Raw genomic sequence first — 21,774 nt, 5'->3', positions numbered from 1 at the left:
CTACTTCTGCCACTGAAATCTTCATTTACCCCAGTTCCTGGCCCTTGGAGGCCTCCAGTGAGTTTCTTCTCATTTCATGTCTTTCTCTATCACACTCCTTTCTTTCAAGCTGACCATGATCAGATACTTTCATGTTACTTCCCTCATCCCCAGGCATTCCTTTGGGTGGAAGATGCCTTCAGATTCCAGAGTTGTGCTTCCTCTGCTCCCCAGACCCACCAGCTTAATTTTTCTCAGTGTCCTTGAGTCTGGCAGTACTCTGTAATTCTCATACTGAGAAGTGGTCTACTAAGAAGGTACATGAGGAAAAACATTCTGGTGTTATTTTTTGTCCTATTAAAAAGTGGAGAAGATGCAGCGGACATGATGTTTTTGTTGATTTATTTATGAGTAGCTCCTATTCAAAGGAGTGTGAGAGTGTCAAGGAACATGGATCAATTTCTATTTGGTTACTCCCTGAAAAACTGGAAATGACCATGATGTAGTCTGATGACTTCCTCTGGATCTACAATGGACGGTTCTAGTGAGAACATAGCTCAGTCCACTTATTATACATCACATCTCAATGGACATGGACAACATATGCAGTGTGTTAAAACCCATCTGAATGCTTATTAAGAGTTCAATAGCAATGGTTTTTACTGAGGATTATTTAAAAATGCATTTTCTTTCTTCACTACTTCCATCCACTCTCTTTTGGTCTTTTGTGATTATTGCTGTATTATTGCTGAGCACCTTGGCCATACAAATGGGCAGCAATTGCAAAGTCTTGAGTGAAGTTTGTGAAGTATTTCACCCTTCTCATTTTATTTGTCAGAGGATTTTGCTACCAGCTTAGACTTTCTGAGCCTTGTCTTTCTAACTCCAGAATGCGTTACTGTATTTGGAAATATTTCATGCAGAGTTTTGAAAGAAAAATAATTTATTACACCCAAAAATTATGTCATGAACCCAAATTGATTTTATCCATCTCCTTTATGAAAAGGATTTTTTAGCCTGTTGTAAGAAATGTTGATAATAATTATTTGATGTCTGCATTGACCTTGTTAACACCATCCAGGATGGTATTTTAAAACTGTTAAGGAAAACTGTTTCACTTAAAGATCAGTTGCATAGCAATTTTTGTAGCAAACTCAAATAGAAAAATGTTCTAGGTCTATTATTAGGCTCTATCCAATTCTACTCATGCCATTAAAGATGATTCATAAAATACTGCACATGTGATCCAAGTCAGCTTCTGTGCTTTTAGCTTGCATAATCCTATAAACCACACCAGTGCCCATACATCACTTGATTCACATCACTACCCCCACGTAGTGATGCATTGCAAAACATGCAATAATGTACTTGAAGTTGATGACCCCTTCACCGAAAAAAAAAGAAAAGAAAAAATATGGAAAAAGTGCCTGTGCTCTCAGTCAGAGGAGTAGAAAGCAGAAGAATGACATTACAGCATGAATCCTCCATGGAGCTGGACATAACAGGAGCTACATCTTGCATTGAAAATTTCATGAGTCTTCTCCCATTTATTTTCACCTCTGTAATATGCTAATGTGTTAGCTTTACAGTGTAGCATGCTGCCAGAGCACTGCAACAACTGCACTCAATGCCAGATGCTAAAAAAACTTCTTGAAATATTACTAAATAAGGTATTGTGAATGTTCTTCATGGGAAAAATAAGTCCATTCCCTGAGCAGTAAGAATAAGGGAATCTCTCAAGTCTAATAGCTGTTTTTCAAGAGCTTGTGCTTCTTTATGGTGTTTTTCTTCCCTTTCATTTAATTTCTCTAACTTTCAATCCCGTCTTGATAATTTTTTTTAAACTAAAATGATCTATAATTTATTATTGCCTTATTATTGTTTGAGATGCATCTTGATACATTCAGAGGAGTAGCAACATACCAAGATTTCATTATATGAGAAAATCCCAGTATCTGAAGGCTAGTTATTTGGAAGTAAATGGTGCTAAGGGCTAAAAGTCAGTACTGTTGCTGGGTGTGTTACCATATTTCCTACATAAAGGGTCTTTTTTCCAGGATAATAAAACACTTTCTGCAGGTTGCCATGATGGCTAACTGCCTCACGCAGTCTCTGGCCAGGAGGAGAGGACTGTACTCACTTGGTCAATGGGAGCAAGACCTGGCTATGAGGGAGGGCAAGCCATGGGTCCCAAAGGATTATGATCATAATGCTAACATTCAAAGCTGGAACCCAAGATACTTTTTTCCATGGCAGGGTATTCAGGTCTGGGGATAATTAAATGGCAGCATAATTAAATGGCAGCATCAGCCTGACTCAGTCCTCTCCCGAAGGGACCGTGCAATAGCCCTCGAGGCAGCACCAGCCTGTTCTTGCTCCTTGTCTCCCTCCTGCCACATCTCCTCTACCACAGCAGGCTCCTACAGAAGACCCAAGAGCCTTCTCAGCACTCACCTGGCATATGGACACTGCAGAGCTGTCCTACCTTGGGCTGGCAGGTTTCACAGCACGTGCTGGGTCTGTTGACCCTGCACATACACAGTAGGCACATCGCTATAGGGGACAGGGGCTGCCATACAACCCCTGCTTTACAAAGGGTAATGAATCACAGCCAGGGAGACCCAGGCACAAAGGCACCACAGCAGTAGCAGAGCAAGAAAACAAGCTGATGAAATATCTCTTGATCTGCTGGTCCATGTGAAGGACTCCTGGATACTCCTGAGGCTGTGCAGTGCTTGCCATCACCTGGTCACAGTATTGCTTCAGAGAGAAAACAGATAAACCCCTTCCATCTGAAACATCTTCTGTCTACCACATTAGCTCTCCCACAGATTGGCCAAGATCACTTTATTTACTATTTAAAATCTTTAATGGAAATTGAGAAGTCTCCAAGATCATCACTAAAATGTGCAGTGGGGACAAGCAGAAAACCTAAATTTATCACTGGAAAAACAAAGACAATACTCTTGTGAGTAGTTGGGAATCAGTTTGGCACTGCAGTTACAGCACTTCAGTGTCTTCTTTTTTCTAATAAAATTATTTTTCTCAGTTTTCTTCAAGTCCAATCAGTAATCATTTGTTTTGTTGGGTTTGTATTGGTCTGACAGTTTTCATGTCTCTCTCATTCACAGCCTGACTTCTCAGTTTGCTAAAGGACAGCTGATAAAACTCAGTTTCAGATAAACCAAAAATTACATTTATGCCATAAATACCCTCTGTGATTATGGGAAGACACAGTCAGTCTCTTTTCATTGGCAGTGAAATCAGTGCATAAAGTATGCTCGAATATAATTGTTCTTTGTTTTCTCAAGGACATCATGCCAAATTCTCTTTTTTCAGTACTGTCCTTATCTGAACCTTTAAACCCTTTCTTTCTAAATGATGAAAAGTAGTTCCCTGTATACCCTGTAAAATCCTCTGCCTCTCCTTAGGATATCCATATCCACTACACTCAATAAAGAGAAGAGTAAAAGGAAATATGTCATCTCATGAGCACAGCAGTCATACCAATTGCTGCAGTGAGATTTTCCCAGCTGCTAATGATTTACAATGGAATCCTTATCCTTTTAAGGACACTCTGCTTCTAAGAGGGTTCAGAAATATCTTAGTTTATGGTCTGGGCTATTGGAAGCCATTATAATCAGATTGCATATTTCAGTGGTAAAATCACCAAAAATCTGGATCCTGAGGATGTGCCAGAGATGTTACAGAATCACAGAATGGGTAAGCTTGGCAGGGAGGTCCTCGAGTCCAACCCCTCTGCTTAACCAGGGTTCCCTAGAGCACATTATTCAGGATTGTGTCCAGACAGCTTTGAGAAGGAGACTCCACAACCTCTCTGGGCAACCTGTTCCAGTGTTTGGTCACCTGCACAGTACAGAAATTCTTCCTCATGTTCAGGTGGAACTTTCTGTGCAGCAGTTTCTGCCCACTGCCTCTTTTCCCATTGCTTGGCAGCACTGAGCAGAGCCTGGCTCCATCCTCCTGGCACCCTCCCTTCAGATACTGACAGACATTGATGAGGTTCCCTCTCAGCCATCTCTTCTCAAGGCTGAACAGGCCCAACTCCCTCAGCCTTTACTCATAAGAGAGATGCTCCAGTCTCTTAATCACCTTTGTTTCCTTCCTCTGGACCTGCGTCAGGAGCTTCATGTCTCTCTTGTACTGCGAAGTCCAGCACCAGCTCCTTTCACAGAGCTGGTTGCCTTTCACAGTGGCTGCAAAGCACTCCGAGTAACTAGGAGCTTTAATTATGAATTAACAGCTGAACCAGAGACTGCACCAAAGCTTCCATCCCTCAGCTGGAAGAAAGCTGGACTGCAGGTGGGGGTCAGGTCATGCAAGTCACCATCCCTTAGTATCAGGCTGTTTCTTTGACTCTGAGAGGGTTTTGGAGAGCAGCAGTGAGGCTGTTGTCACTCAACAAGAAATTTCCATTATGAATTATGCTGCAAACAGAACAAGACAACAACAAAGTCTATTTGTTTCATTATGTTTTAAATTTATCCATACTCTATCATCATATTATAACCATCACCGTGTCTCAGCAATAGCAGGATGGTGCACGATGGACAGACCAGGACATCTCTTCCTTGCAAGTAGCTTTCAAGAGTTGTAAGTGTTTTTCTTCTCTCTGTTTGTGCTTTATGAGTATTAATTAACTCCTCTGGTACCACTGCAGGGCAGGAAATCATTGCCCTCCATATGCAAATAGAGAAATGAAGCAGATTATAAGATTTGCCCAAAGCTAAAAAGAGAATTGTTATCAGCACTAGGACAAGAACTGATGATTTTTCTTAGTGCCTGGCCCTGTAATACAATTAGCAGAGCAACCTCCCTTCCCCTCATCCTCTGCTGTGTTACCCTCCACCTGCGAATGGCACTGACTCCAGCAGTGCTTGATATTTGAAGCTGCATTTTGCTGCTAAGATTAATTTCCCCTCACGATGACTCCAAACAATACATTTTTGCATCTAAGAGAAACATTAAAATGTGCCTTTGAATTACAGGGACGTAACCTGTAATTCAACCCTTTAACCTCAGCATGAGCCTGATGCTTAAGTAATGTTCCGGGAACAAGCTGATGCTACAGCAGCATTTTTTGTGCCATCTAGTGGTTCCAGAAAATCAGATGCCAAGCTCTGTCCCAACGTGCCACCCAGCGCCAGTGCCATAGCACATCCTTCTCCTTCTCTGGCAACCCCTGCCCCCCTTAGGGCTGCTTGTGCCTCTTTTTCTTTTGCTTCTCCTGTTGCCAGTGTTTCACTTGGATGGCTGTGAGCTGCTAAAACTCTGGAAAGCTGCAGTAAGAAGTGGTCTGAAAAAAGAGATAAGTAAACAGATATTCTCAGGAGCGCTCTCAGCTTACATATATGCTGTGCTTCTGTGGAACAGGGAACACTTTCTTCACTGCTTGGAGAGTGTGAAGGAAACTGTGGGGATTGAGGCAGCAATCCATATACACAGAATATTAGTTATTATTTTTCTGAGGAGGAGGACACAACCAGGTGCCTTGGAGAAGGGAGCTGGCTGCTCCACTGGGCAGACCACCTTCAGGGAGGACAAGCAATGCTCAGAGAGGACCACAGGGATGGAGCTTAGACCTGCAGTTATTTTCAGCCATCTTTTTGATTAACTTCTCAAAAAACACGGAGAGGGACTGATTTCTGTGTATAGCCATGATCTTTAAAAGCACAATCAAAAGAAATAATTCCCTAGCAAGGGCAGTAAGGAAGGGCTGCACCTCACATATATGCTTAATTAATAAATGCTTTAGAGTTAAGGAAAGCCAGAGAGCACCATAAGCAGTAGTGACATTTTCCCTATGTTTTAGTATAAGAAGCATTTTGTAAGGGATTTAAGTTGCTTTTAATCTAAGACATTTTAACTGAGAAGAGTCACGAGAATAAATATGATAGTTCCTAATGCAGATAGAGTTTAAGATACAAAAAGCATGTTTATTTGTCACAGTTGACCTTCATTTTACATAGAAAGTCCAATACCATCTGCTGAGATAGTTTTGGCCCAGTGAAGCTAAGCAGCTCACCAGACTTGGTCAACGTTGCTTCATACTTTGCCTGTACACACATTAACACACTTGGTAAAAATATAACAGCTTGATGAGAAAAGCTTCCGTGTTTGGATTGGACTGCCTTTGACAATCCTTCAGCATCCCCACGGCCCTAGCTCAAGCCAATGTCAAGACCTTGGTAAATGAGCAGTCCAAAGACATTGAGGTTGTGCCATTCTCCAAAACTCCTTGCCCAGAGGCCGCACACCATGACCAGCAGTGGGACAGGTTTCTACTCCCACCCCAGCACAGGAAAGCTGCAAAGAGATGGTCTTTTCCAGATCCAGCTTGTCCCCTGTGTTCCAACACCAGCTTGTCCCCTGTGTTCCCACACTGTCCCCTGGCTAGTTAGGGCTCCCCACTCCCTGATAGATACCATGCACCAGAGCAACAAGAGCTCTCATTCCCACTGGACTAATTTTGACTGAAAGAGGCCAGGAGATGCATTTGGAGCACTCAGCAGAGCTGACTGTGTGCCCAGGAGGCCAGGGCAGGTAGGCAGTGACCTCTCCCATCACCACCCCTAAGGTCATGTCTGTACCCTGTTTAAGCTGAAGAGGATCTGGGATGGCTGTGCCAGCAGAGCTTCAAGGGCAATAACCTCCAGCAGTGTGTCTTGTAATCTTCATCTGGCACAGCTTTCTACAAATAGAACATCTGTCCACAGCCTAAAGAGATGTTTCAAAACTGATTTAATTAGACCAGCACAAGCACCCATCTGGATACTTTTAGCTCTTTGGCTCTCATTCACCTAGCAGACAACAGCAATGGATAAAAATCATTTTCACCTGCCCCAGTTGCAAAGTGGTCAAAAGGAAAGGATGATGTATCAGCCACACCAGAATCCTAAACTTTTGACAAATACACATGGTGAATCCTGATGAGGTGCATTACGAAGTTGCCACCTGAGATCTCCTGCCCAAGGTGGCCACATCTGCAGAAGGGGCAGTGGGGGAATGTATGCCTGCAGCCATGCAAAGCCCGGAGTCTCAGCCCAAACAGCTGATTCCAGTGGGTCCAAAGAGCTCAGGAATGAGGGTTACATTGCACTGTGCCTTGGTCAGTCATTTACTGCATGGGAAGCCTTCCCTTAACCTTCTGGCTCTTGCATTCCTCTACACAACAGTACTGGATAGCAAAGAATGCAAATGATTTAACGCAGTGTCAGATGGGTGAAACAGCCTATGGAAGTGGCTAATCTACAAAGAAAGGGAGTCCCAGCAGGACAGCAGCAACAACCTGAAGAGGGATAGTTACATTTTAAATTGGTGCACAGGTTTTTGCAGCGAGAGACTGACTATATCCCTAATTTATACAACTCCTTATTCCAGGTTGGGCCAAATAAAAATAAACCAACTGGTTCTAGTCAAATTAAAATATCAAATAAGGATCTGGCATTCATCTAGTAAATTATTTGAAGACAAACAAATGCACGTTTGTGCATAAATGTTAGAAAAACATATCACAGAGTTTAAAAGAAGAAAAAAAATCACCTATGACAACTGAAAGCATCAATCCTTTTTCAGCACTCTTTGGAGGCTGCAGATAACCCAGGTCTCTACTAGATTCTTTTCTAAACTACTAATAAAAAGCTACAGTTTATATTAATTTTAATGTACCTCATGCTTATTATCCATTGCTAAAATCCTTTTTAAGAAAAGAACATTGGAATTTTAGCTAGTTTACAGATGGTAGAGATAAAATTGGTCTTTAGAAATCTGTGTTTAAAATAGGATTTTCATGGAGAGGACTGTTTATATTTGCTAATATTATCCAGTCTGTCTATTTGTAAACAGGAGTCAAAGGTTTACAAGCTTTAGCCTGAGATAAAAGTAAATCAGAATGAGGGAAGACCATGAGCAATGGAATCCCCTGTTACACTGCAGCTTCTTTATCCAACAGGATAAAGACCAGACAGGCCACAGCAAGGGGCAAGCAATGAGCTGAAGGGAATTGATGCCCTTCAAAATTTTTTTGTTGTTTTCATGGAGAGAATAGCATTAGTAACTCATCAGATGGTCAGCTTGGACTTCACGTGCCCTTGGCCTTTTCCTGGTATTTAGACTAGAGCAGGATGGTAAACAGGCATGTACAGTCAGACAGAAAGACCTCAGGATTCCTGAGCTGTCTGCTGTTTCTGGGCCATGGTGCAAGTTCGTGGGCAAGAGGGATGCTGCACAAAGCCTCCATCTGGCCCCTCCCCACTGTGGTTTTAGCTGGCATTGCAGGTGAGAAGGCTGAGGAGCCTCAGCCATGTCCTTCTGCTCCTTGCATGAGTCTACTTGGAACACAGATATTCCTCCAGGCAAGAGCACAAAGTCCCCTTTTGCTTACCCCAGGGAGACTTGCACAGCCTCTTGCTACATTATCTGGCTACATTCACTTTTCCCTCTGAGATACCAAAAGCAAGCTGAGCTACTGATCATTTGTAATCAGGAAACAGCAGCAGCATCATGTCTGTGCCACCTACTACACACAGAAGCTCTTGGCTACCCCAGCAGTCTCCAGCTCTCCATGCTTTTGGGCCTCACTGCAGCACACATCAACAAGGCAGAAACATGTAAGGTTTAAAAAATTGTAGAAAAAAGAAAACCCGTGGCTTACAAATCAAACTCCAAACCAGAAAAACTTCTTTGGTTAATGGGATCCTCATTTTTGCCAAACCCATTCTTTGCTAATAGTCAAAGGTGAGTCATTGCTTCCCCTCTACACAGCCAAGGGTCTCTGGAGAGGAGTCTATTTTGGCTGTGATTTCTTCTGTACAAATGGTACCACCTGCACAGCAGCTCAGTTTCCAGGACTCAGAAGAGAGAACTCATCTTCAAAAGCCCACAGTTGAAGGGGAGGTAGCGACACTGCATGAAGCTTGGGGCTATGCCCTACATCCCATGGCCTTCCCACAGGTTCTTCCTCTGTAACTGCTGGCCTACTGCATCCCTGCCAAGGTCTGAAGACAGGCTCCAAACAGGGAGAAGTGACTATGACATCTGGGCTCATCACAACTTCAACATTCTCAACAACAAACACTCTACTTCAGCCAGATTTCTGGCAGGAAAAATGAGTTCCATGTCTGACATTTCCATTTAAGGACTTTTCCCAACCATCTTTTCACTCAGCCAGCTATAGCATCACACAGAGAAAAGAAGCCTTCACATTGCCACCTCCCTTCCACCATGCCACTTTTTGGACGGGTGGCCCTTTTTGCCCCATATGAACATGGAGAAATGTAAGTTCTGGAGGAACAGAAGTGCACCAAAGTGGCCCTGGCTGCTCCTGGGCTTCTTTCATGTGCTGCTGTACCTCTCCTTTCCCCTCACCTTCAGCCTTGTGTCTAGCAATTAAAGCGAAAAACCCAAAGGAATCCACATCCCAATAGACCGGGAACAGAGGGGAAAAGGGTCTTTTCCCCACATGCCTGTTGGGGGAAGGACAGATCTTGATGTTTGGGCTCCTGGTGCTCATAGGAGAGCTCAGGAGTGTCAGGAGTCCAGCAAGAAGAGGAGAGCTCTGTGCTGGCAGGCACAGTAGGAGGAAGAGAAGGAGAAGGAAAGCCACCCTGACAGGGAATGGCAGTGCCACCACACTGTAACCCAGCCAGCACTGTGGCTGTGACATGCGGTCACCAGTCACACCACTGTGTACAGCTGGCTACTCATGAGGAGCAAAACAAGAGCCTGAACAATCTGACAGTCTGAGGTTAAAACAGATAAATAAACAAACTAGGTTTTGAATAATAATGAGACACATCTGTATTAAGAAATCATTATTGTTTTGTTAAAAGTGTGCCAATGAAAGCAGTATTTTTTTACAGTATTTGAAGACTGTCCTTTGAGCTGTTTGAAGCAAGCACATAGTTTATGCAGCTTTGATGAATTTGAAAGGGTCTTTTTCTTCCTATAAGAGCCACTGATGTCACCTAGAAAAACATTATATATACTACTTTCCTTGGCTTTTAAGTCTAGCAGAATGGCAATTGCTACAGTGGGCAGAGGCCAGATAACACAATTCAGGCAACGGTATTTTTTGCAGCTGTAGTTCGGCATTTTTGTTAGAGATGATGGGTTTGTGCTGACCTGAGGACATGACATGAAAGCTGTTCTTGTGTGTCCTTCAGAATCTCACTTAGTAACACTAATACACTACAGGAAAACAGCTCTTACAATTTCGTGGACCATATAATGACTAGAACTTTTAATTGTAAATTTATAATATTCAACAAAGAAAAACCTGTGGCTATCATAATGTTACTGCCTTTCTGAGAAAGGTAACATACTAATGAGCAGATTAATCACTGTCTCTTAAAGCAAGAAATAGAAGAAACCAAATGAAATTATCAGTCAAAAAGATTTAAGGGAGACAAAAAGGTTTAAGGGAGACAAATGCCTTCTGTGCATAATTAATTTACAAATTTACCAATTATGAGAAATGTTGTGAAAAGCCAGAGTTTAAGCTCCTTCCAAGTTTATGGATCAGGAGTCCAACAATGCTAACAAGAAAGCAAGGACTCAGAAAGTGTCTCAGTTTGGAAGACCTCAGCTGCAGAGGAAGCAGGAAGATAACCTCCTGGGAAGCATTGCTGTGCTGCCCACATCCCAGGGAGGACTGCAAGAGCCTGCTACAGGACACTGCCCAAGACAGAGGGTACAGGGCTAGAAGGGCTTCTGATCATATTTACCAGAGTCCTTCACAGTAACATTAATTCCGAAACAGAGACATAATGAAATGGTTGTTATGGATGATTTCACAATTGCCCCAAGAGAACAAGTTGGGACACCAATTAATTTTATTGAGAAGGAACAGCAGTGGCTGATGAACTTCTGCAAAGACCTAGTTTCCTGAATTAACAAAATAAGCAGAATAGATAAAAACCATAAAAGAGCAGCTATGCCAATAAAATTGTCTCCAAATGAAGTGTTTTGATATTCTCTCCTATGAGCTGATAAATTTATGAGACCTATTTTTTTAGCTTTACAGTGTGTGTACAAATACATATATATTTGAACAGACATACATTCAAAGTTTTCCAAAGACAGAGGAAAAACAGAAGCCTCATAAGAAATCACAGCATCTCACAGGCAGAAAAGGAGAATTCTAAGCAGGAAAGACATGACTTCTGAGCATAGGAGAGTTTTCAATTGCAATTATCCTGTCCAAGACAGGGTAATTTAAGCAATAAACAAAATCTCAAATATCAAACTAGAACTTTCTGCAGTGCCCAATGAAGATAACTAAAACAAAGATAAAACCAACAAAACAGCTTATTACATGTCAGCTTACTGTTTATCAGCTAGAAACAAATCTAAGTACATTGTTAATTTAGGCCATCAGAGAATAGATCTGTATTAGAGAAAATTAATTCCATCAGTCAAAGTCAAGTAGAAAAAGAAATCTTTAATAATATATTTTACATAAAATGTATTCACCACGCTCCAGGGCACTGAAGAAAAGCTAAGTGAAAACAGGACTCCTTTGGCTGGTAAATGTAAAGATATATATGTGCATGCATGCATACACACATGTACACATACACTTATTTTTCTGTGATGAAAATATGCCCTGGCTGAGGGAAAAGTGACTGCCTGAACTGATCTGAAAGACTTTAAATTATAATAAATTTTTTCAGTTTTACATCTTGATCCCATGCCATAAAACTTAAATAGTTTTATCACTGAAATGAAAGGTCATTTTAAGCAAGGCAAGAGAAAGCTTCTCCATGTTTTATGTATTTCAACTTTATTTGCAAGTCAATATGTTCTGAATCTCTGTAGGTTTCCATTAAAGTGGAAATTGCAAAACCCTTTACCCTGATGGAAATTTGAAGCTGATATGCTCTAAGCCCTGCATGACTCCTCTTCTTTATATATATTTTATTTGTATTAACAATTATGTAAGGAAATTTCTGGAGGACAGATCATTAGAAGTGATTCTGGCATACTGCTTGGCTCAGACTTGCCAGAATTTCTTAAGAAATAAATTAAAATGAAGGTCACTGTTTAAAATGCAAAAAGGCTCATGGCAGTCTGCTGCCATGGAGTTGCAACTGCAAAGTAACACTGAGTTTATTGTCATCGTTGTAAATTATATTTGCAGATACTTAGGAGAAGCTTGAGCAAAACTCTGGACACTACAGTAATGGAGAGTTTTATACCCTGATTATGGAATTGTAAAGAGGGTTCTCTACAATCACTTCTCTTTGTAAGAAATAAGTGTATTTTGGCATAACCCAGCACATACCAGTACCTTGGGGTGTGTTTGCACTGCAGGTGCACCCCAAGGCTGTGTCACCCATGGATATGACTCTGTGCTACCTGTGTGTCCTGTCTCCTCCTTCCCCAAGGGAAGCCCTGTGATGCTGTGTCTGGACAGCCAGCTGGTACCCAACCCCTGGGCACAGTGCATCACTCAGCTTGGGGTCACCCAAAGGGACACTTCCTGGCTGTGCACACTAATGCTGCTCCGTGTGGTCAGATGGCTCCAGCTATGCTATTTGCTACACAATCAGTGTGGGGAAGGCCAGCTGGATTGGGGACATCCTAAGGTGACTCTAACACTCTGTGATTCAAGGTTAGGTGGAACTTGTTGACAGACTAAGATCAGGGGAAATTAAAGTGAAAATGAGATTAAATTGGTTGCTAAACACTCTGTGACCTTCAGACCATCTGGGAATGCCCATTTATGTCCCGTGGAGACTGTGCTGAAATCACATCCCACCACACGCAAAGTAAAGCTCGCTCCTTACCAGACAAAGGCCAGACTTTCCTACTGAAGAGTGGCATGTTGACTGACAGCTGCAGTTTTTTTGTGCTATTCCTTGGAGGAACCCAAGGAAACAAACACTTCTCAGACAGAATGGATTTCAAAAGAAACCAGCCCAATTATTTTTTCAAGAAGTTAAGTGAGAAAACACCTTCTGTTTTGTTTCTGTCAGAAATGACCGGTTATCAGATGCTAGACCTCATTTGCACTGTAATGAAAAAATTGCAAGAATTACACTGACTTCATCCATTCTAATCTCCCATGAGAGAATTGATTTGAAATACAAAATGGCACTTCACAATTGCTTAAGAAAAGCAAAATTTGAAAAGTGCTTTTGAAATTACCTGCTTTTACATCAACAGAGCAATATTACCCCTGATATTATTGATGTTGTTGTTTTACTGGTGAAGAAATAGAATCATGTAAGATTAAACAATTGCCATGGAATAGACATTTCTGGTTGAGGAACAGAAATTAGATCTCCTGAAAGAAAACTCTGTGCTCTGTTTTCTTTCTTCCTCTCTGTGAATTTGATCAAATGCCACTAATAAAAGAGAGATTTGCATTTGATTTCAGTACATACAGAAGCAGGCTGACAAATAATTATGTGTATCAAATTGAAGTTATTATATCACAAAAAACCCTGTCATTCTTCTAAGTGAATTTGTGTCAGACAAATTTGTGTCAGACAAATTTCTGTCAAACAAGACAAGACAAAACCCTCTCCTCTCCTCTCCTCTCCTCTCCTCTCCTCTCCTCTCCTCTCCTCTCCTCTCCTCTCCTCTCCTCTCCTCTCCTCTCCTCTCCTCTCCTCTCCTCTCCTCTCCTCTCCTCTCCTCTCCTCTCCTCTCCTCTCCTCTCCTCTCCTCTCCTCTCCTCTCCTCTCCTCTCCTCTCCTCTCCTCTCCTCTCCTCTCCTCTCCTCTCCTCTCCTCTCCTCTCCTCTCCTCTCCTCTCCTCTCCTCTCCTCTCCTCTCCTCTCCTCTCCTCTCCTCTCCTCTCCTCTCTTATGCTTATTAAACTCTTTAAAGACTTGTCAGGACATACTGTGATTAGGATATATAGTAGTCTATAGCAATTCACCGAACAGATGGATAGACTCTCCCAAGTTCTATATAACAGCAAGATTTTTCACTTTCAAGGTTTGTACAAATTAGAAAACAAATAAATGAGATAATACTTCCATTTTCTTCATCAGATTTTTTACTTGAAAATTTAAAACTGCCTGCCTGAATTGTCCAAATCAGAAACACAGAGGAAAAAAGTTTGTCAGTGTTATTTCAACATGAAAGAGATCTTAAAACAGATTTTAGATTTTTACAATGTGTTGTAAAATTTTTTTACGTGTTTTAAAATACTTTTTTTCAAATAAGCAAGCTTGACACTTCACAGTACATGGCAATTCATGTATTAAACAAGCTCTAAACAAGTTGGACTGAGACTCTGCAAATACAAACAGTTTAACATAGAAATGATTCTCATCAGGAGACAGATGAAAGCAAGACAAAATTCTGAAGGACACAGGTTGTCTACATGGCTCAGTGAATGCTTCAGTGGGGAGGCATAAAGATCCATATGGAATTAAACAAACCTTGGAATACCTTGTGCTGAAAACTCTTAATTCCATATGTGTAGAGTCAACTTATGCTGCCAGACTGGGATCACCATGCTTTCTTGCTCTTTGAATAAGTACAACCTGCAACCTCCCAGAGGCCTGCAGGCACTGACATCCCTGAAATCCCTGCCAGCTTCTCTTGGGGTGTCCCAGTACCCTGCCCGTGGTCCAGGACCCCATTTCAGCCCTGCTGACCCCCATCTACAAGCTGATATTCTGGTCTGGCCTCGGATGCTGGGGTTGCCTCTGGGGATGGGCTATTGTTGGTGAGATCCTGCCTTGCTACCCTGTTCCCTTTAAGTTCCATCACTCCTGGTCCTAGGGAACAGCCAGCCCTTGCCCAACACAAAAACCTCCACAAGATATGAAGTTGTAGAACATCAACTTAATCAAGTAGAAATGCAGGTCCTGAGTGAGTGCTTGCTGGGTACCAGTTGGGTGCCAGAGGTACCAAGGGTAGGCTTGGGTGGAGATAGCACTCCTGGGAAGTCTGCTGGGAGGAAGGATGTATTGTCCCTTCTGCTTTTCTGTGGAAATAGCAATATTTGTTTCAGTAAGAAAATATCGAACCATACAAAATTTAAATGGAATTTTATTTTACAGCTCCTAACTGTTTAGAGCTTTCTTTCTAATGTGCATGCCCTTCTGTCTCACAAAGAGGTCAACCTCAACTGAAAATAAAAGGTTTGATTTAATCAGGAAGAAGCATACTTTAAAAACCTGTTATTACCCAAAAGCAGACATTACATAAATTTTATTCTATTTTTATATCTTCCTGGCTCCAATCGCCCAAATCTGACATTAACCATAACAATCACACATGTGACTAAACTAGGCCAAATTCTCCTTTTTCTATTCCAATATAAATATGGAAGTAATACTGTTGAAGTAATAGCTTTGAGGTAGACTCCCTTCACGAGAACAGGACTTTTCTCAGAACAGCCAGAATCAGGAAAGTATGCTGATTTTGAGGCCAGGATTTTACTGACAAGTTGGAGCACTAAACTGGAGACCACCAGGGTTGATGTGAGAGCCTGGCAGTCCCAGAGGCTGAGGACACGGGCTAATGTTGGTAGCATTTTGAAAAGTGCATGAGGTTTCAAAGCTCTCATGCCATTTCAAAATGCCTTAGGCTTTCAGAATTTCAAGCCCCGCTAATTTACAGTAAAACATCAGCTTTTAAATGCATTTGTCATTTGTGCTGAGACACAGCCACTCATACCTCTGTGAGATTCAGATTCACAGTCACAACCTCTCTCTTATGTTTGACTTCTGTTTCTTGTTGAAGCTCTATCTTTGCTGCTCTTGAACATGCCATTACACCAAGGGTCTGAAGATGGAGACCTTGCAGCTAACTCTGGGCAGGGAATACTGCAGTGCCCCATGGATGTAGTCCTGCAAGAAAGTGGCCAGCATTGACATGGCCACAGGCTGCTCAGGCATTGAGCCCTGTCAGGTGTGCACAGCGTGGGTCTCACATTGCTGTCCTGAGCATCTGTCTTGTCCAGGTAGGCAAAACTTCCAGTTTTCCTCCTGGAAAAGCTAACAGCTTGGTGTGTTACAAGTGTACCCTCTGTACATCTAAAAGCATTGCTATCTTAACTATGACTGTTTTTGAAAAAATTTACTCATGTCAAGCCACAGGCAGATTATACTCTTCCATGTGCAGCAGAACAGGGACAAGAGACTGCCACTCAGATGAACAGGGCTGCTCCCTGCCCCAGGTCACAGCCTCCACTGCTCCTCTGTCAGAGAAGTTTATGGGCACCTTCCCCAACTTGCTTCAGGAAAAATCAACCAGCTTAGTCCAATCTAAGCCTTTAAACTTCTCCTTTGGTCTTTGCCTAGTTCCGTGTAGAATGTAGTCCCTGGCTGGATGCCTACTTTTCCACACATTTCCCAGAAAGGCACAGTGCCAATGTGATATCATTTGATGAACTTCCAGACGAAAACAATGTGCTGGGGGAGGAGTGTCCTTTTGAGGGTCTGGAAGTTTTTTCTCTTCATGTTTTTCTTCTTACATAGTGAACACTCTTCTTTTGTGTACCAAAGGAGCAACTGGGTGAAGGAGAATCCATCTTCAGAGGTGTCCTTGATCTAATAAATGACATTTACCTTGAGGGCATGAGAATTAAGCCATGCCCAGGGGCTGCAACATATTCAGCTATATATCCAGTGAAGTTCCCAAAGTAGTTCTTGCTTTGCTGGCTGTCCTCCATCAGTCCCTCCTGTGCAAAGTGATTGCTCTCATGAGGGCAGCACTCTATGGACTTCTACTCACAAAGCCCAGGTGGGAACTCAAGCGAGCACAAGGCACAAGGCTGTACCCATGACTTGTGGCAAGAATCTGTGACTTTTGTTCTTATTTGTCCCCATGTGCCCTGCAGTTTGATATTTTATTTTTACACCCTGTTTTTCCTCTTTCCAGGCCATCCAAAATGGTTTTCCCAGCCTGTTGTCTATTTCTTCTCTATCATCACAAGGTTGGCAAGGCAGAATGATCTAAGACAGGAGATGGAAATTTTCCTGGTAAGGGCTGGAGAGGAACCAAGAGAAGGCAGCCTGCTTGAACTGAAAGGCATTCCACAGGAGATGGGCTCATTGCTCTAGGCATCTATCCACATCTTTAGATGCCTACATGCTTCCATATGCTGTATTCCAGTCCAGATTCATAACTAACCCTTCAAACTGTAGGTCATCACTGAAGACAGTTTCTAATTTATGGCTCCTGTCTCTTTATTTTATTTTTAAAAAATAGAGAAAAAATTTCAAATAAGCCTGTACCTGAGGTGTAGGGATACTCATATTCTGAGTCTTCCAGTGTTAAACCCTGGCCATTTTTCTCTACACCGCAAGCAAACATGTTATTGTCTCCCTGTTACTTGCCAACTGTAAGCAATTGGCCTCACTTCCTGGCTTTCTGTCAAAACAAATTCTGTCATGTTATATTTATTTGTGTGTTCTGGTAGAACTGGCAGTGAAACTGCTTCGCCTGCCAGCATTCTTGTTAAAATTCCCCCCAACTGAGTCAAGCCATCTCACCAATATACACCTTGACCAAATTCTCAGGCATTTTTCAGAAAAGCAACCTTCCAAATAATGGGAATACCTGGAGAGACTGTTTCAAGTCAGACACTGAGAAATAAAATTGCTCCCACTCTTTTGGTATTTTGAAAATCGAACATATTAAACTTCTGGCCTTGATTACAAGCACTTTACTTTTCATGAAGGTTTGAGACATGGTTGAAGAAGCTGACTGCATTCAACATAGTTATGAAGAAAATTGTTCAGCTATGACTGACTACAAACTTAAGTGAGTGAAAATGTTAAATGTCAGCATTGCTAATAAGGGCTTTAAGGATTGTTTTCTCAGAAATATTTAGCTAATGGTCCTTCCCACTGGCTGATTGATTCCTTTGGGCACCATCAGCCATTCTGGTACTGAAAATCAGAAGTTCAGACTGCTCAAAAAACTGTTGGGTCACTTTCCCCTTCTTACACAAGGGAAAAAAAAACAGTGTAAAGCCATGTGAAGATTGCTGGATTGTGTAGCTAACCCAAGCAGTGTGGTGATGGCCAGCTGTGGTCTTGATTCATTAGTGTAAGGCATGGTCTTACAGGTGGAGTTTTGGAAATTCAGCACAGCCCCCATAACACAAAACAAGCTGGGAGATGCATAAAGCTGTGTCCAGCTGAAGGTGGATGATCATTGTTAAATCCATGGGAAAAAAATCCATCATTAAGACTTATATTTTAAATGGCATAAAAATCATACAGAGCAAAGAAACTGCTGAGTGTGGCATGCCAAACCGTATGCACCTGTTTCTGAGGCTTTGTAGAAAGGTGAGTGGTGGTGGCAGATTGAATGGCAGGTTTGAACTCTTCAGGCATGTGGACACAGCTGACTTTTGTGGATCATGTCTTGTGAGGGAAAAGACTGGCATAGCCAGGGAGATTTCAAACTAATTGTTGAGGCTGTCTCTCTCTCTGCTTCTCATCCTGACTTACTACCTCCTTATTCACCTTGTGTCTCCTCCCACAGTTCCTGGATGGGAGAGTTGGGGTAGGTCTGTGAGTCTCACGGTGAGGATTCATGGTAGCAATGTGAGGTAGTACAGGCCTTTGCTTTTGGAAAGCCAAAGGACATATAGACTATCTTGTTCTTTACCACTAATCCATTTCCAGGGCTGCAGACAGAAAGGGCCATAAGTATCACAACTTCTCATCTACATCTTTGTGCACAAGGAAGTTAAAACACATCTTCTACTGATTAAACAGCTCTGTGTGTGTATTGGAAGTGAATTCAAAGCTAGCAAGGCAAGACAAAAGTAAGAACACAGTCAGGGTAGCTTGTGACTAATAGCTACTAACGCTTGACCTAGCTTTTATTTTTAACAAATTCATGGGAAATCTTCTACGCTTGTTTCAAAACAATGCCAATTAGTAAATTTTAGAATTAGCCCAACATAGTTGAACAAGTGAGAAATATTAGATCATATACCAGAAAGACTCAAAGCTGGGAATTTGTTACAATCTCTTACTTTGTAAGTTTAAAAAAATGTTAATAACATAGCCTGAGCATACCAGTAATGAAATGAGATTTCCTAATGGCTTGATGATAAAGATCCTCTGCTGAGCACCTGGCTTCAATGGGGATCTAACTTACAGAGTATGTTCTCAAGGGAGATCATAGAATCACAGAACAGTTTGTGTTGGAAGAGACCTTTAAAAGTCATCTAACCAACCCCCCTGCAATCATCAGACACATCTTCAACTAGATCACTTTGCTTAGAGCTGTGTTCAACCTGGCATTGAATGTCTTCAGGGATGGGGCATTGACCACCTCTCTGGATAACCTGTTCCAGTGTTTTGCCATCATCATAATAAAAAATTTCTTCCTTCTATCTATTTAAAATATACCCTATTTTAGTTTAAAGCCATTACCCCTTGTCCCATTGCAACAGGCCCTACTAAATAGACTGTTGCCATCTTTCTCATAATTACCACCTTTAAGTACTGACTGTCTCAGCACGTCTTCATAGGAGAGGTGCTCCAGACCTTTGATCATCTTTGTGGCCTCCTCTGAACCTGCTCCACCATGTCCATGTCTTTCCTGAGCTCAGGACCCCAAAGCTAGATACAGCATTCCAGGTGGGATCTCATGAGAGTGGAGTAGAGGGGCATAAGCACCTCCCTTGAATTGCCAGCCACGCTGCTTTAGACTCTTTAGATCTGCCACCATCACAGACGGCAACGAGGTCCAGAAAAGCTTTTTGAATGTTTTTCCAATATCAAATGAATGAGATGACTTTAAGAATAGTGATGGAACAAAGGAATCTGCTGCTCACTTGGGAAATCTGTATCAGAAACCATTCTGAGCAACCTGGTCTAGTGGAAAGCATCTCTGCCCACAGCAGGGAGGCTGGAACTAGATGATCTTAAAGGTCTCTTCCAACACAGACCGAGCTATGATTCTATGACTAGAACTGATCAGCATGTTCATAATCTTCCAGTGAATGCCTTGATGTGCACTCTTGCTCTACCTACTGGATTTGAAACCTATCGAAATGCCATTTCCTAAACTTGGAATAACACTATTCTAACCCTGTGTTTATACCATTTTCATTATTATTTTTGGTGATGGCTATGATTAAGATGTCTGTTATTGTTCAGAAGAAGAATACCATGTGCTTATTCTGGCTTTCAGTTTTTGGAAAAATACATTGAACTCCTCAAATGTTGTTTTTCCCTGGAGAAAAATCACTTGGCATATATAAATGACTTTGTTTCCTACCCCGGTTTATGGACAAAAGTTTTTATCTTTGAAAAGGACAACCAGAAGCCAAGAACAAAGTGTTATTTATGATTCATGTTCTGCCTCCCAGTTAACTCTCTGTGAACAAATATTTAACTGCAACGTAAGTGACTCCTGAGAAAGTGATCTGGGACGTCTATTATACCCTCTAACTTCATAACCCCTGTGGACTGAAAGCTCTGATTTTGGCCTCCTAAGTAAACCTGAAATTTCAAAAGCCACAGTCACATGTTCTTTTTCATCTTTAACATTTCAATGGTGCTTTTGGAGCACTCACAAACAGGGGGCATCGGTTCAACACTGTACTTCCTTCCTTGGTCTGAGTAGATTCACACTTTCCAAGAGACTGAAATAACAGACAGCACCCTCACTCCTTTTAAAATGACTACTACTATGCACAAAGAAATGCAAGAGTCTGAAATCAAAGGGCAAGAGAAGTCCTGATTCTCTGGCTTAATGCATGGTTTCCCAAATGTCATTTTTTGGCTACCAACATTGGAAGAAGCTTTTTGTGTTCCCCCCAAGACTAAATTCAGGCCTGTAAATATCATCACCTGAACATTATCACCATTTTCTCCCTAGCCCAGCTCTGTTTGCCTTATTGCATTCCCACCATTCAGCTACACAGCCCCATCACTCCCTCAGACCCCCAATACATAGATGAAAGCTCCATACATTGTCCTCTATGGAGGACATCCCAAACTGGTTCTCCAAACACAACATCCCAGCTATCTAAGGCACAACCCTATCTCAACAACCCCATTCCCCTTACCTTCCCAAGTGGCATTTTTCCCATGGTCTTTTCAGAAATACACGTCCCAGACTAATTAATTTCCTGTATGCACATGAGAAAAACAGCAGGGGATTTCTGGGAGCTGGAGACAGCTTCACACATCAATAAGTTACTGTCCAGCCATTGACAGGAGCAGCTGTGTGAAGGTTTTAACTCCGATTTGTAAAAGATCCTTGACGCAGGCAAAACTAGCAATTGTTGAGATTGTTTTTGCTTGGCTTACATGCAACCCAGTGTGGGAAGATCAAGCCTACTGATTCAGACTTTCATCTGGCAAAGGGCAGGATTTTTTTCCAGTCCTTGATCCTTAGGTCATGTCTGCTTCTTATCCATCAGCTTTGTGTAAAATGCATACACAGCCTTAAGCATGAAGTCCCTCCAAGCTGTTCCCTCCTGGCTAAGTGTTTCAAGTTTTTCTTCTCTGCAGAGAGCTTTGTTGTGCCTGATTTAAGTCCTGTGAAAATCTGTGAGCTTTATTTGAGTACGCTCAGTAGTACATCAGAGCAAACATCACTGTGAAGTTTGTGCTTGTAGTTATTGTTTGCTGCTCTGCTGTAATGTTCAGCATTCATATGCTAATCCATTTGTGGAGACTTCTGTGCCTGACTGCACAGCTTTATCAAATGACAGCAAAATTAATAGTTTGGTTTCTGCCAATTTGATGCAAGATGTCTAAAATGAAAAGCTGAATATATATCACTGAAGAGAATTTTGGAGTATTGTTTATTTCTCTCCAAATACAATATT

At 41.9% G+C, this 21,774-nt stretch overlaps 1 protein-coding gene across 5 annotated transcripts in view; it reads left to right on the top strand.

Annotated features, from left to right (window-relative positions):
• The window catches only part of LOC138109949 (complement C1q tumor necrosis factor-related protein 7), a 120,698-nt gene that overhangs the window by 27,517 nt on the left and 71,407 nt on the right, over nucleotides 1-21,774 (top strand). Inside the window, exon 1 of one of the 5 annotated variants that reach the window (XM_069014404.1) lies at nucleotides 16,877-16,948. The exons of the other annotated variants lie outside the window; for them this stretch is intronic. The gene's annotated coding sequence lies outside the window, so the exon portion shown is untranslated. Of the gene's footprint in view, nucleotides 1-16,876; nucleotides 16,949-21,774 lie in introns of those variants that run through there. 5 annotated transcript variants of the gene reach the window in all.

The sequence above is a fragment of the Aphelocoma coerulescens genome, chromosome 4 (genome assembly GCF_041296385.1).
Source record: "Aphelocoma coerulescens isolate FSJ_1873_10779 chromosome 4, UR_Acoe_1.0, whole genome shotgun sequence".
Lineage (NCBI taxonomy): Eukaryota > Metazoa > Chordata > Aves > Passeriformes > Corvidae > Aphelocoma > Aphelocoma coerulescens.
This window is presented reverse-complemented; position numbering and strand designations above follow the sequence as displayed.